Below are 14,083 nucleotides of genomic sequence, written 5' to 3' on the forward strand. Positions count from 1 at the left end.
CAAAGAAAATGTTTCACACAGTCAAAGAGGAGACTGAAGAGTTCTTTGTTGATTCTGTGGAAATATGCAATACAGTAAAAGCTGAATGGATTGTGCCATTGATTGTGAATGAAACTATAATACAATTCAAGCTCGATACTGGAGCTCAGGTAAACCTGTTGTTGCTGGATGACTACAAAACACTGAACGTGAAGAGCAAAATACACCCTGTGAAAATCAAGGTTACTGGTTATACTGGGGAGAACGTACCAGTTAAAGGAAGCTGCATAGTAACTTTACAGCACAAAGGAACACAGTTCAAAGCACAGCTGCTGATCGTCGAAAAGAGTGTACAGCCTATTCTCGGAATCAGTGCATGTGAAAAGCTCGATTTGGTGAAAAGAGTGTATGTAGTGACATCACAGACTGACAATGACCAAGAATCGCTACTGGCTGAGTACGAGGACGTGTTTGAGGGTCTCGGATGTTTACCTGGAGAACACAAAATATGTACTGATGACAAAATTACTCCAGTTGTGCATGCATGCAGAAAAGTTCAATTTGCACTGAGGAAAAAGCTCACTATTATTATGATGGTCGACATCATCGTCTGGGGGTCCACAAAAGAAGAACACAATGCGCGAGTGAGACAAGTGCTGGACCTGACACAGAAAGTCAACCTGAAACTAAACAAAGACAAATGCGAGTTTGGTGTGAAAACACTTACCTTCGTGGGAGACACACTTTCAGAGGATGGATTCAAACCAGACCCGAGGAAAACATCAGCCATCAACAACAAGGAGCGCCCGAAGAACAAGGACGAAGTGAGACGCTTCATGGGCATGATCACCTACCTTGCAAAGTTCATACCTCAACTGTCAGCACAGTCTGCTCCACTCAGATGTCTTCTGGAACAGAAAAACGAATGGGAATGGTCCCATGAGCAGGAAAACTGCTTCAAAAACCTAAAGAAGGCAATCACCAGTGCTCAGGTTCTATGATCCAGAGAAAAGCACAAGGATTTCTGCAGATGTGTCACAGTTTGGCCTGGGAGCAGTTCTTCTGCAACAGCATGACGACACATGGCAACCTGTCGCATATGCGTCCAGAGCCTTGACAGGCGCAGAAACAAGGTATGCACAAATAGGGAAAGAACTACTGGCGAGCACATACGTGTGTGAAAGGTTTCACCAACACGTCTACGGACAAGCCTTCCAAGTAGAAACTGACCACAAACCATTGGAGTCAATCATGTCTAAGCCACTGAATGATTGTCCAATGAGAATCCAGAGAATGTTGATCAGACTGCGAAAGTGTGATGTGAAGATTATCTACACCCCGGGAAAGTTAATGTTCGCCGCCAACACTCTTTCTCGAGCAGTCGACAAGAAAGAGATCGCGACACACATAAAAACACTGAGATTCAGGCCTACGTTGACATGATTGTAGCATCACTTCCTGTGTCTTCTGAGAGAATGGCGCAGATCAAAAAAATTAAACAATACTGATAGGATGGCCTGCACAGAAAAACAACTGTCCAAGGAGAATACAGGATTACTGGATGTGCAGAGCAGAGCTCACTGTTGTGGATGACATAGTGTTAAAAGGCAACAAGATTGTCATTCCCATGACACAATGCAAAAAAATGCTACAGAAAATACACGGGCCACTTGGGTGAGGAAAAATGCAAACGATGAGCACGAGAAGTAAAGTACTGGCCAAGAATGAACCAGGAAATCAGCCAGACCACTGCTTCATGTGAACTGTGTTTGACCTACAGGCCAAAGCAGCAAGCAGAACCGCTAATGCCTCATCCAGTATCCAACCAACCCTACTACAAAGTTGGAGTTGACCTTTTTGACTGCAATGGCAAAAGCCACATTGATTTTACCGACTACTACTCAAACTACCCTGAAGTAGCCACACTGCCAACTACCTCCAGCAAAGCTGTAATCACCTACCTGAAATCAGTCTTCACAAGACATGGGGTTGTGTCTGAACTGTACTCGGACAATGCCCGCAGTTCTCAAGTTCTGAAGACCGATCATTCGCTAATGACTGGGGATTCCGGCACAACACCTCCAGCCCCAACTACCCAAGGTCCAACGGCTTAGCAAAACTTTCAGTCAAAATAGTCAAAGGTCTGATGAAAAAGGCACATGATGGAAAGGAGGACTTCCTAAAAAGTCTGATGATCTACCGCAGCGCACCGCTGCAGAATGGACTTTCACCTGCACAAATGTTGATGGGACGTCGCATCAGAACCAACCTACCATCCATGAGGACTTGTTAACACCCAGAAGTGCTCACAACGTCAAACTCGTATAGGAACAACAGAAAGACAAACAAAAACAGCGACACGATAAAGTGCAAGACACTTACCTGAACGGAAACCTGGAGATCATGTAAGACTCTGAGACATGACTACAGGAACCTGGATGCAGCAAGGGTGTGTGCAGAGAGAAGTTGCACCGCGATCCAATGAGATCCAAACTGAGCATGGATCACAACTGAGACGAAACAGAGTGGATCTAAGGCTTCAGCCATTCACTCCAGGGACTGAGGATCATCAGGCTGATACTGCTGAAGCGTCAAATGTCTTTACCAATGGAAAATTCAATCAGAATACCCTGACTGACAATGAACGCTGCCCAACTGCTTCAGGAAGCACTTCAGCAGAACGACCAAAAAGGACTGTCAGAGCCCCTGAAAGGCTTATTGACAATTGCTAAAAAATGTATATATATATATATATATATATATATATATATATATATTTTAAAGGGGAACCTGGATTGGATGTTTTTGTTTATGTGAAAAGAAATAGAGCCATAATAGAGTATTGTTGGACAGAGACTGCATTTAGTTGAGAAAAAAAAGGGGAAAGAAATGTGTGTTATTGAAAATTGCATGTTATGCAGGTTGAGTAAACAAATGTGATGTGACATGTTTAGTTACAGAGAAAAAGTAGTTTTATTTTAAAGGAAGGAAGATGTGTTGTTATGTGTTAATAACATGAAGACTACGTTACCCAGCAGGCTATGCGAGGGGAAGTTGAAGTATGCCTTGCATGGCTACACAAGGAAATTGCTAGCTAAAGTATCAGTTTCTTAAAAGTAGTTCAACCTACTTTTAATAAAAGTAGTTTGTCATTATTTAAAGGAACAAACATAACAGACTTGCTTTCAGTCTTCCCATGCTTCACGACCCGAACAACCCAGCAAAACAAATATAGAGTAGCCTTTCCACCGGCATCTCCACTGCAGCCCTTGTTTCTTTTCTTTTCTTTGCATTGACAAACGTCACCAACCCTACACCACTTTTTTGAACAAGTGGTTGGGTCGGACCCCAGCGTCTCCGCAATCTCCCTAAATGAATTGTCATTTACATGCTGGTTTTTATATAATGCATTGCTAGAATCGTAGTGGTGAAGGTATGTACCGCCTCAGTCAATCGATGCTCGAAGTTGTTGTTCGCCATGTTGAATCCACACTGAGTTTCGGGCTGAATTGACAAGAACAAGAAATGTGTGTCACCCCTACAGTTGACTAATTACAGACGAAGGGGCCTAGACTTCGGCTCCCGAACTTCAGCTAGCCTTGAGAAAAAATGTTGTGTGCCCTAACAGCCGACAAAACCCTAGCCGAACACCAAAATGGACAAAAAAGTCACAAAATGTAATCATAATATATGCACAAACTGTTCCGAACTGTTTTGGTTGGGAAGCATGCGGCCACCTTTTGTTTTGGAAGACATAATCATTCTGGGCAGTCATTCAATATGACGTCGGACCGAGCCTGTCAAGACACCGGCAGTGTTGTCAGTGTCGGCTTAGTTCTGGCAGATGGAATCGGGACCATTCTGGTCAGTCATTCAATATGACATTGGCACACTGGAATAGGGCCGTGATTGGGCCGAGTCCTCTTTGTTAGCTGGGAAGGGTTTTAACCCTTTGACATGTACCAACACACAGGTGTGATCATTCTACAGTGGTTCCTGCAGCGTAAACTCAAACCAGTGTGATTAAAATGCTTATTTAGAACGTCCAGGTTCGATTGACACAACAGTCAGCGTTTGAGCTGGCAACATTGTTTTTTTCACAGAAATATTTTGCACAAACACAGTCTTTACAACGTATGTCCTGAATGTGACCAGTTTATTTTTGGATGCAATGTTCAGACATTCACAGAAGTGGTGACAGCATAACACAGTCATCCAAACCCGGAAAATGTAGGCTACATTAGTCCTAGCGCTAACTGGGGAAAGATTGACCAAACACAAGCGGTCATATTCAGCCAAATCTCGGCTGACAGAAACCATAATATGAATTAGCTAATAGAAATGACTATTTACAATTCATCACATCATGGATGGGCTCACAACTGATTGAAATAATTGAGTAAAACACTGTCTAAAAATCTAAACTAATTTGACGATGATTACTGATATAAAGTCTTATCATAGTGTTGTGGGAACAGTTAAATCTGTTAGATAGGTAACTCTTGGTGCCACATGGTGCCACAGAGTCCGAATGCCAAGGATCCCATTATGTCGAGGGAGCTTACTAGGGTTTATCTTAGAATGATTCATACAGTGAGCGAAAAAGGTATTTGATCCCCTGCTGATTTTGTACGTTTGCCCACTGACAAAGACATGATCAGTCTATACTTTTAATGGTAGGTTTATTTGAACAGTGAGAGACAGAATAACAACAACAAAAATCCTGAAAAAACGCATGTCAAAAATGTTATAAATTGATTTGCATTTTAATGAGGGAAATACGTATTTGACCCCTCTGCAAAACATGACTTAGTACTTGGTGGCAAAAACCCTTGTTGGCAATCACAGAGGTCAGACGTTTCTTGTAGTTGGCCACCAGGTTTGCACACATCTCAGGAGGGATTTTGTCCCACTCCTCTTTGCAGATCTTCTCCAAGTCATTAAGGTTTCGAGGCTGACCTTTGGCAACTCTAACCTTCAGCTCCCTCCACAGATTTTCTATGGGATTAAGGTCTGGAGACTGGCTAGGCCACCCCAGGACCTTAAGATGCTTTCTCTTGAGTCACTCCTTTGTTGCCTTGGCCGTGTGTTTTGGGTCATTGTCATGCTGGAATACCCATCCACGACACATTTTCAATGCCCTGGCTGAGGGAAGGAGGTTCTCACCCAACATTTGACGGTACATGGCCCCGTCCATCTTCCCTTTGATGCGGTGAAGTTGTCCTGTCCCCTTAGCAGAAAAACACCCCCAAAGCATAATGTTTCCACCTCCATGTTTGACAGTGGGGATGGTGTTCTTGAGGTCATAGGCAGCATTCCTCCTCCTCCAAACATGGTAAGTTGAGTTGATGCCAAAGAGCTCGATTTTGGTCTCATCTGACCACAACACTTTCACCCAGTTCTCCTCTGAATTATTCAGATGTTCATTGGCAAACTTCAGACGAGCCTGTATATGTGCTTTCTTGAGCAGGGGGACCTTGCGTGCGCTGCAGGATTTCAGTCCTTCACGGCGTAGTGTGTTACCAATTGCTTTCTTGGTGACTATGGTCCTAGCTGCCTTGAGATCACTGACAAGATCCTCCCGTGTAGTTCTGGGCTGATTCCTCACCGTTCTCATGATCATTGCAACTCCACGAGGTGAGATCTCGCATGGAGCCCCAGGCCGAGGGAAATTGATAGCTAGCTAGCTTGCTGGATAGCAATAACTGTTTGGAATCCTATCTTGCATCATGCCTATAATTTTGTGAGATTGAAATGCATCCACTGTCAATCATAACCATTGTCAACCCTCAATAAATATGTTACATAGCTAGCTAGTAAAATTATTTACAGTTGCTAATGTTACACATGTTTTCTAACAAGTTACAAACACGAGGCATGGTGCATAGCAAGTTAGAAGGTGCCAGGCTAAATGGCTAGCAAACTCCAGTGATTTTCTAACGTTTGCTGGTAAACCTAGTTTTAGGTGGCTGCTTGTAGCTTGCTGTTTAGTAGCCATATCTATAACTAAAAATAAAATAGGTTTTACAATCAAATATTTTGTATCTCAAATGCTGGAGTTGGCTAGCTAGATTTCCCCCCACTGTAACACAGTAGCATGTTAGCCAGTAATACACAAAATGGGTTTCAGTAGATAAAAAAAAGTTAGGTGGCTGCATGAAAAATAACGTACAATATACTGAACTAAAATATAAATGCAACAAGTGTTGGTCCGATGTTTCATGAGCTGAAATAAAAGATCCCAGAAATTGCCCAGACACAGAAAAAGCTTATTTCTCTAAAATGTAGGGTACAAATTTGTTTACATCCCTGTTAGTGAGCATTTATCCATTGCAAATATAATCCATCCACCTGACAGGTGTGGCATATCAAGAAGATGATTAAACAGCATGATCATTACACAGGTGCACCTTATGCTGGGGACAATAAAAGGCCACTCTAAAATGTGCCGTTTTGTCACACAACACAATGCCACAGATGTGTCAAGTTTTGAGGGAGCATGCAGTTGGCATACTGACTCCAGGAATGTCCACCAAAGCTGTTGCCAGAGAATTGAATGTTCCTACGTCATTTTAGAGAATTTGGCAGTACGTCCAACCGGTCTCACAACTGCAAACGTGTAACCACACCAGCCGAAGACCTCCACATCCGGCTTCTTCACCTGCGGGATCGTCTGAGACTAGCCACCCAAACAGCTGATGGAACTGTGGGTTTGCACAACCAAATAATTTTTGCACAAACTGTCATCTGCATGCTCGTCTTCCTCACCAGGGTCTTGACCTGACTGCAGACGTCCAATGGCTCTATCAAACGAGGACAACCATATCTACACACAAAAAAAACATTGTGATCGGTATAACAGAGGCTTCGCGAAATGCCACAAAGGACTACATTTATTTTCAGATCTCGCACTGCCTCTCAATACACCAGAAGTCATCATAGGGTGTATCATTTAGTGTGCGAAGCCCAGTCCCGCCCTCTTCGTGGCCAATTATGTATGAAACACATCTCACTGACCTAGAAATCCCTCAGACATGATCAAAACCAGGCTCTGTCGTAGCCGGCCGCGACCGGGTGACCCATGGGGCGGCACACAATTGACCCAGCGTTGTCCAGGGTAGGGGAGGGAATGGCCGTTAGGGATGTAGCTCAGTTGGTAGAGCATGGCGTTTGCAACGCCAGGGTTGTGGGTTCGATTCCCACGGGGGGCCAGTATGAAAAATATAAATAATGTATGCACTCACTAACTGTAAGTCGCTCTGGATAAGAGCGTCTGCTAAATGACTAAAATGTAAAACAAAACCAGGGGTCCCCCAGGGTGAAATTCCCCTTTAAGACCTACACTGAAAAAAGTTATTTGTTGGATAAACTTAAATAAATAACTTCAAGTGGTAACACGCAAATTAATTGAGTTATTTCAGGTCAAATAAATACAGTTGATGTCACGATCGTTATAGAGAGTAGACCAAGGCGCAGCGTGATGAACGGACATATTTATTTATATAATGAATGCACGAACAAAACAACAAAACGTGACGTCCTACACAACCCAAACGGAACAAGATCCCACAAACACTAAGGGAAACAGACTGTTTAAATATGGCTCCCAATCAGAGACAACCAGCAACAGCTGACACTCGTTGCCTCTGATTGGGAGCCACTCTGGCCAACATAGAAATACCACAACTAGAACTCCCACACAGAACATAAACACATATAATTTACACACCCTGGCTCAACATATAGAGTCCCCAGAGCCAGGGTGTGACAGTACCCCCCCCCTAAAGGTGCGGACTGCGACCGCACCTGAACATAAACTAACCAGGGGAGGGCTGGGTGGGCATTCCTCCTCGGAGGCGGTTCCGGCTCCGGGCTAGACCACCACCCTCCAATAATCCCCCCGTAGCGCCCCTGGTCCGGTCTGGCCCCGCTGGCTGGAGCTGAACTGGACATCGTAGGAGCGGATAGCTTCAGCTCCAGTGTGGAGCTGACCAGGCACCGGTGACCCAGGCACGGGTTGTGCCGGACTGACGACGCACACCCCTGGCGTGGTGCGTGGAGCAGGAACGAGCCGGACCGGGCTGACGATGCGCACCCCTGGTTTGGTGCGTGGAGCAGCTACGGGCCGGACCGGGCTGACGATGCGCACCCCTGGCTTGGTGCGTGGAGCAGGAACGGACCGGACCGGGCTGACGATGCGCACCCTGGCTTGTGCGTGGAGCAGCTACGGGCCGGACCGGGCTGACGCTACGCACCCCTGGCTTGGTGCGTGGAGCAGCAACGGGCCGGACCGGGCTGACGATGCGCACCCCTGGCTTGGTGCGTGGAGCAGCAACGGGCCGGACCGGGCTGACGCTGCGCACCCCTGGCTTGGTGCGTGGAGCAGCTATGGGCCGGACCGGGCTGACGATGCGCACCCCTGGCTTGGTGCGTGGAGCAGCAACGGGCCGGACCGGGCTGACGATGCGCACCCCTGGCTTGGTGCGTGGAGCAGGAACGGGCCGGACCGGGCTGACGATCGCACCCCCGACTTGTGCGTGGAGCAGGAACGGGCTGGACCGGGCTGACGACTCGCACCCCTGGCTTGGTGCGAGTGGCAGGAACAGGCCGGGCCGGGCTGGCGACGCGCACCGTAGCTTTGGTGCGAGTGGCAGGAACAGGCCGGGCCGGGCTGGCGACGCGCACCGTAGGCTTGGTGCGAGGGGCAGGAACAGGCCGGGCCGGGCTGGCGACGCACACCGTAGGCTTGGTGCGGGGAGCAGGAACAGGCCGGGCCGGGCTGGCGACGCACACCGTAGACTTGGTGCGAGTGGCAGGAACAGGCCGGGCTGGGCTGGCGACGCGCACCGTAGGCTTGGTGCGAGGGGCAGGAACAGGCCGGGCCGGGCTGGCGACGCGCACCGTAGACTTGGTGCGAGTGGCAGGAACAGGCCGGGCCGGGCTGGCGACGCACACCGTAGGCTTGGTGCGAGGAGCAGGAACAGGCCGGGCCGGGCTGGCGACGCGCACCATTACCTTGGTGCGTGGAGCAGGAACAGGCCGGGCCGGGCTGGCGACGCGCACCGTAGGCTTGGTGCGAGTGGCAGGAACAGGCCGGGCTGGCGACGCGCACCGTAGGCTTGGTGCGAGGAGCAGGAACAGGCCGGGCCGGGCTGGCGACGCGCACCATTACCTTGGTGCGTGGAGCAGGAACAGGCCGGGCCGGGCTGGCGATGCGCACCGTAGGCTTGGTGCGAGTGGCAGGAACAGGCCGGGCCGGGCTGGCGACGCGCACCGTAGGCTTGGTGCGAGGAGCAGGAACAGGCCAGGCCGGGCCGGGCTGGCGATGCGCACCGTAGCTTTGGTGCGAGTGGCAGGAACAGGCCGGGCCGGGCTGGCGACGCGCACCGTAAGCTTGGTGCGAGGAGCAGGAACAGGCCGAGCCGGGCTGGCGACGCACACCATAGGCTTGGTGCGAGGAGCAGGAACAGGCCGGGCCGGCGACGCACACCTTAGGCTTGGTGCGAGGAACAGGAACAGGCCGGGCCGGGCTGGCGACGCGCACCATCCACTTAGTGCGGGGAGCAGGAACGGGCCGGACCGGACTGGTGACGCACACCACTTGCTTGGTGTGAGGAGCGGGACTGGGTTTCGTCATAACCCTCCGCTCCCTCAGCTGCCTACCGAGTTCCTCTCGCCGTGCCTCAATTCTCACCTTCTCCCTTATCGCCTCCAATAGCTCCACCCTCTGCACCACTAACTCCTGCTCCCTCTGCGCCAATAGCCCCTTAACCTGGTGGCCTCCTCACCTAACCTCCTACTACGCCCTGTAGCTGCCTCCTGCTGCCCCGTCGCCCATGCCGTATGCCCCCCCTAAAAAAAATGTGGGGTTGCCTCTCGTCCGTCCGACGACGACACTGTTGACGCCGTTGCTCCTCTCTCCGTCGCGCCTCTACCGTCTCACTCCATGGACGGCGATCCATCCCGGCCTGGATTTCCTCCCAGGTCCAGGACCCCTGCCCGTCCAATATTTGCTCCCACGTCCAGGCTGCCTGCTCCTGGACACGCTGCTTGGTCCTGGTGTGGTGGGATCTTCTGTCACGATCGTTATAGAGAGTAGACCAAGGCGCAGCGTGATGAACGAACATATTTATTTATATAATGAATGCACGAACAAAACAACAAAACGAAAATGTGACGTCCTACGGTAAACACAACCCAAACGGAACAAGATCCCACAAACACTAAGGGAAACAGACTGTTTAAATATGGCTCCCAATCAGAGACAACCAGCAACAGCTAACACTCGTTGCCTCTGATTGGGAGCCACTCTGTCCAACATAGAAATACCACAACTAGAACTCCCACACAGAACATAAACACATAGAATTTACACACCCTGGCTCAACATATAGAGTCCCCAGAGCCAGGGTGTGACAGTTGAAGTCGGAAGTTTACATACACTTAGGTTGGAGCCATTAAAACTCAATTTTCAACCACTCCAAACATATATTGTTAACAAACAATAGTTTTGGCAAGTTGGTTAGGACATCTACTTTGTACATGACACAAGTAATTTTTCCAACAATTGTTTACAGACAGATTATTTCACTTATAATTCACTGTATCACAATTCCAGTGGGTCAGAAGTTTAAATACACTAAGTTGACTGTGCCTTTAAACAGCTTGGAAAATTCCAGAAAATGATGTTGTGGCTATAGAAGCTTCTGATGGGCTAATTGACGTTATTTGAGTCAATTGGAGGTGTACCTGTGGATGTATTTCAAGGCCTACCTTCAAACTCAGTGCCTCTTTGCTTGACATCATGGGAAAATCAAAATCAGACAAGACCTCAGAAAGATAATTGTAGACCTCCACAAGTCTGGTTCATCCTTTCCAAATGCCTAAAGGTACCACGTTCATCTGTACAAACAATAGTACACAAGTATAAACACCATGGAACCACGCAGCCGTCATACCGCTCAGGAAGGAGACACGTTCTGTCTCCTAGAGATGAACATACTTTGGTGCGAAAAGTGCAACTCAATCCCAGAACAACAGCAAAGGACCTTGTGAAGATGCTGGAGGAAACAGGTACAAAAGTATCTATATCCACAGTAAAACGAGTCCTATATCGACATAACCTGAAAGGCTGCTCAGCTAGGAAGAAGCCACTGCTCCAAAACCACCATAAAAAAGCCAGATCATACTTTTTGGAGAATTGTCCTCTGGTCTGATGAAACGAAAATAGAACTGTTTGGCCATAATGACCATCGTTATATTCGGAGGAAAAAGGGGACGCTTGCAAGCCGAAGAACACCATCCCAACCGTGAAGCACGGGGGTGGCTGCATCATGCTGTGGGTGTGCTTTGCTGCAGGAGGGACTGGTGCACTTCACAAAATAGATGGCATCATCAGGAAGGAAAATTATGTGGATATATTGAAGCAACATCTCAAGACATCAGTCAGGAAGTTAAAGCTTGGTCGCAAATGGGTCTTCCAAATGGACAATGACCCCAAACACACTTCCAAAGTTGTGGCAAAATGGCTTAAGGACAACAAAGTCAAGGTATTGGAGTGGCAATCATAAAGCCCTGACCTCAATCCTATTGAAAATTTGTGGGCAGAACTGAAAAAGCGTGTGCGAGCAAGGAGGCCTGCAAACCTAACTCAGTTACACCAGCTCTGTCAGTAGGAATGGGCCAAAATTCACCCAACTTATTGTGGGAAGCTTGTTGAAGGCTACCCGAAGCGTTTGACCCAAGTTAAACAATTTAAAGGCAATGCTACCAAATACTAATTGAGTGTATGTAAACTTCTGACCCACTGGGAATGTGATGAAAGAAAGAAAAGCTGAAATAAATAATTCTCTCTACTGTTATTCTGACTTTTCACATTCTTAAAATAAAGTGGTGATCCTAACTGACATAAAACCGGGAATTTTTACTAGGATTAATGTCAGGAATTGTGAAAAACTGAGTTTAAATGTATTTGGCTAAGGTGTATGTAAACCTCCGACTTCAACTGTACGTACTTTAAGCAAATTCTTGGATTGGAGTAATTTAACTGTAACTTCAATTGGTAACATCTAATTGAATGAATTTCCTGCAAATCAAAATAATAGGTTGGTTAAAAAATATTGAAGTATGACTCAAAACATATTTTTTTAACAAACATATTTTTTGGACACAACAACATAGTGCTTTTGAACACAGTGCAAGCTAAAGAGACAATTACTTTAAAGTAAATAAACTCAATTGTTTTCACTACTGGGCAGTGCATTTCCATAAACTGTTTCAGATTACCTGCATGTGAATCAACAAAACCTGCAATCCCCCCCAAAAAATCCAGGTTTTCCATAGTCATATTTTAACTTCAATAAAACTAGTTTGTCGGAGCTGCACAAGGTGAAAGCAGTAGCCACATTCAACAATCTGTTCTATGATATGTTTAACAATATTTTCAAAAATTTGGAACTGTGTTTTTTACATTGGATAAAAGTAGAGATTCAGAGCTAGAAAAGATTATATCATACACTATAGTTCAGGAACAATGGGAAAGTAATTCTGCTTTGAAAGTTGCTAAACTTGTAACCTCACTTTTGAGAAAATGGCCCTTGAATGTTTTGGTAAACCTACTGGAGAGCTCTTTTTTGTCTAAACCCATTCAACATCGTTCACACACACTTAAGCCTTAGCCCCACCCATCTCTTTAATGATATACATGTGAGGCCATGTACTAAACAACCAAAGATTTCAAGACTAAAGGCTGGTTTATACTACGTCTATCGACAGTTGTCACAGTGACATCATGAACATTCTATTGTCGTCCGACATCAAACTTGTTGTTATGAAAAAGTATAAACACAAAAACTACAGGCTGCATGACATCAGCAGCCAGGTGGTCCAAAATAGCATAACTAGTGTACCAATAAACCCACCCGTTTAAAAATGAATTAAGTATAGGTCAATCTAGCAAACCAAGCAACTAAAAGCAACTTTCTAAACAATGTTTTGGTTTGTTTCTAGCTTGTTAGCTAGCTAGCTAATGTTAGATTAGCTGGCTAGCCAGTTCAAATAATAACCATATCATATAGCTGACAACGTCTTCACTTTAGCTCATTTGTCTTCATTATTACAGGAAAATAAACTCCCAACAAGTTAATGGTGAGCCAATTGCAGAAAATAGCTTACGGTTGTGTGTGACGAAATAAAAGCAGGGCATTCTACCGGAGAATTCTAAAACTTGGACACTGTCTTGTTGGCCTAACGTTATATACTAATTTGACTTTGGTGCAGGTCATGTTCCTTACATTACCGTCTCTGGCAAACATATACTATATCAAATAAAATCTACATTTATTTGTCACATGAACAGGATACAGAAGGTGTAGTGAAATGGTTACTTGCATAGTGGTGTGATGAGTGTGATTAGAAGGAGTCAGGCGCAGGTGGGTAAATCACAGAATACAGAGTTTATTCCGTCGTACACAGTTGCGCTGTATAGTGACAACAAAATAGAGGCACAGGGGAACAATCTACCCTGGCAATACAAGGTACGGGTAGCTCCAACAAAATAGAGGTACAGGGGAATAATCTACCCTGGCAATACAAGGTACGAGTAGCTCCACCGAGCTACACTCAACTCACATAAAACAATCACCCACAAGGACAAGGGGGCAGAGGGAACACTTATACACGGACTAATGAGGGGATATGAACCAGGTGTGTGTAATTGACAAGACAAGACAAATGGAATGATGATATATGGAGCGGCAGTGGCTAGTAAGCCGGTGACGACGAACGCCGAAGCCTGCCCGAACAAGGAGGGGAGGCAGCCTCGGCGGAAGTCGTGACAGTACCCCCCCCCTTGACGCGCAGCTCCAGCAGCGCGCCGACCCCTCGCAACAGGGAGGGATCGAGGATATCCCTCACCGGGACCCAGCACTGTTCCTCCAGACCGTACCCCTTCCCACTCCACGAGGTACTGAAGGTCCCCCACCCGACGTCTCAAATCCAGGATGGAACGGACAGAGTACGCCGGGGCCCCCTCGATGTCCAGAGGAGGTGGAGGGACCTCCCGCACCTCAGACTCCTGGAGCGGACCAGCCACCACCAGCCTAAG

This window comes from Coregonus clupeaformis, chromosome 18 (genome assembly GCF_020615455.1).
Source record: "Coregonus clupeaformis isolate EN_2021a chromosome 18, ASM2061545v1, whole genome shotgun sequence".
Lineage (NCBI taxonomy): Eukaryota > Metazoa > Chordata > Actinopteri > Salmoniformes > Salmonidae > Coregonus > Coregonus clupeaformis.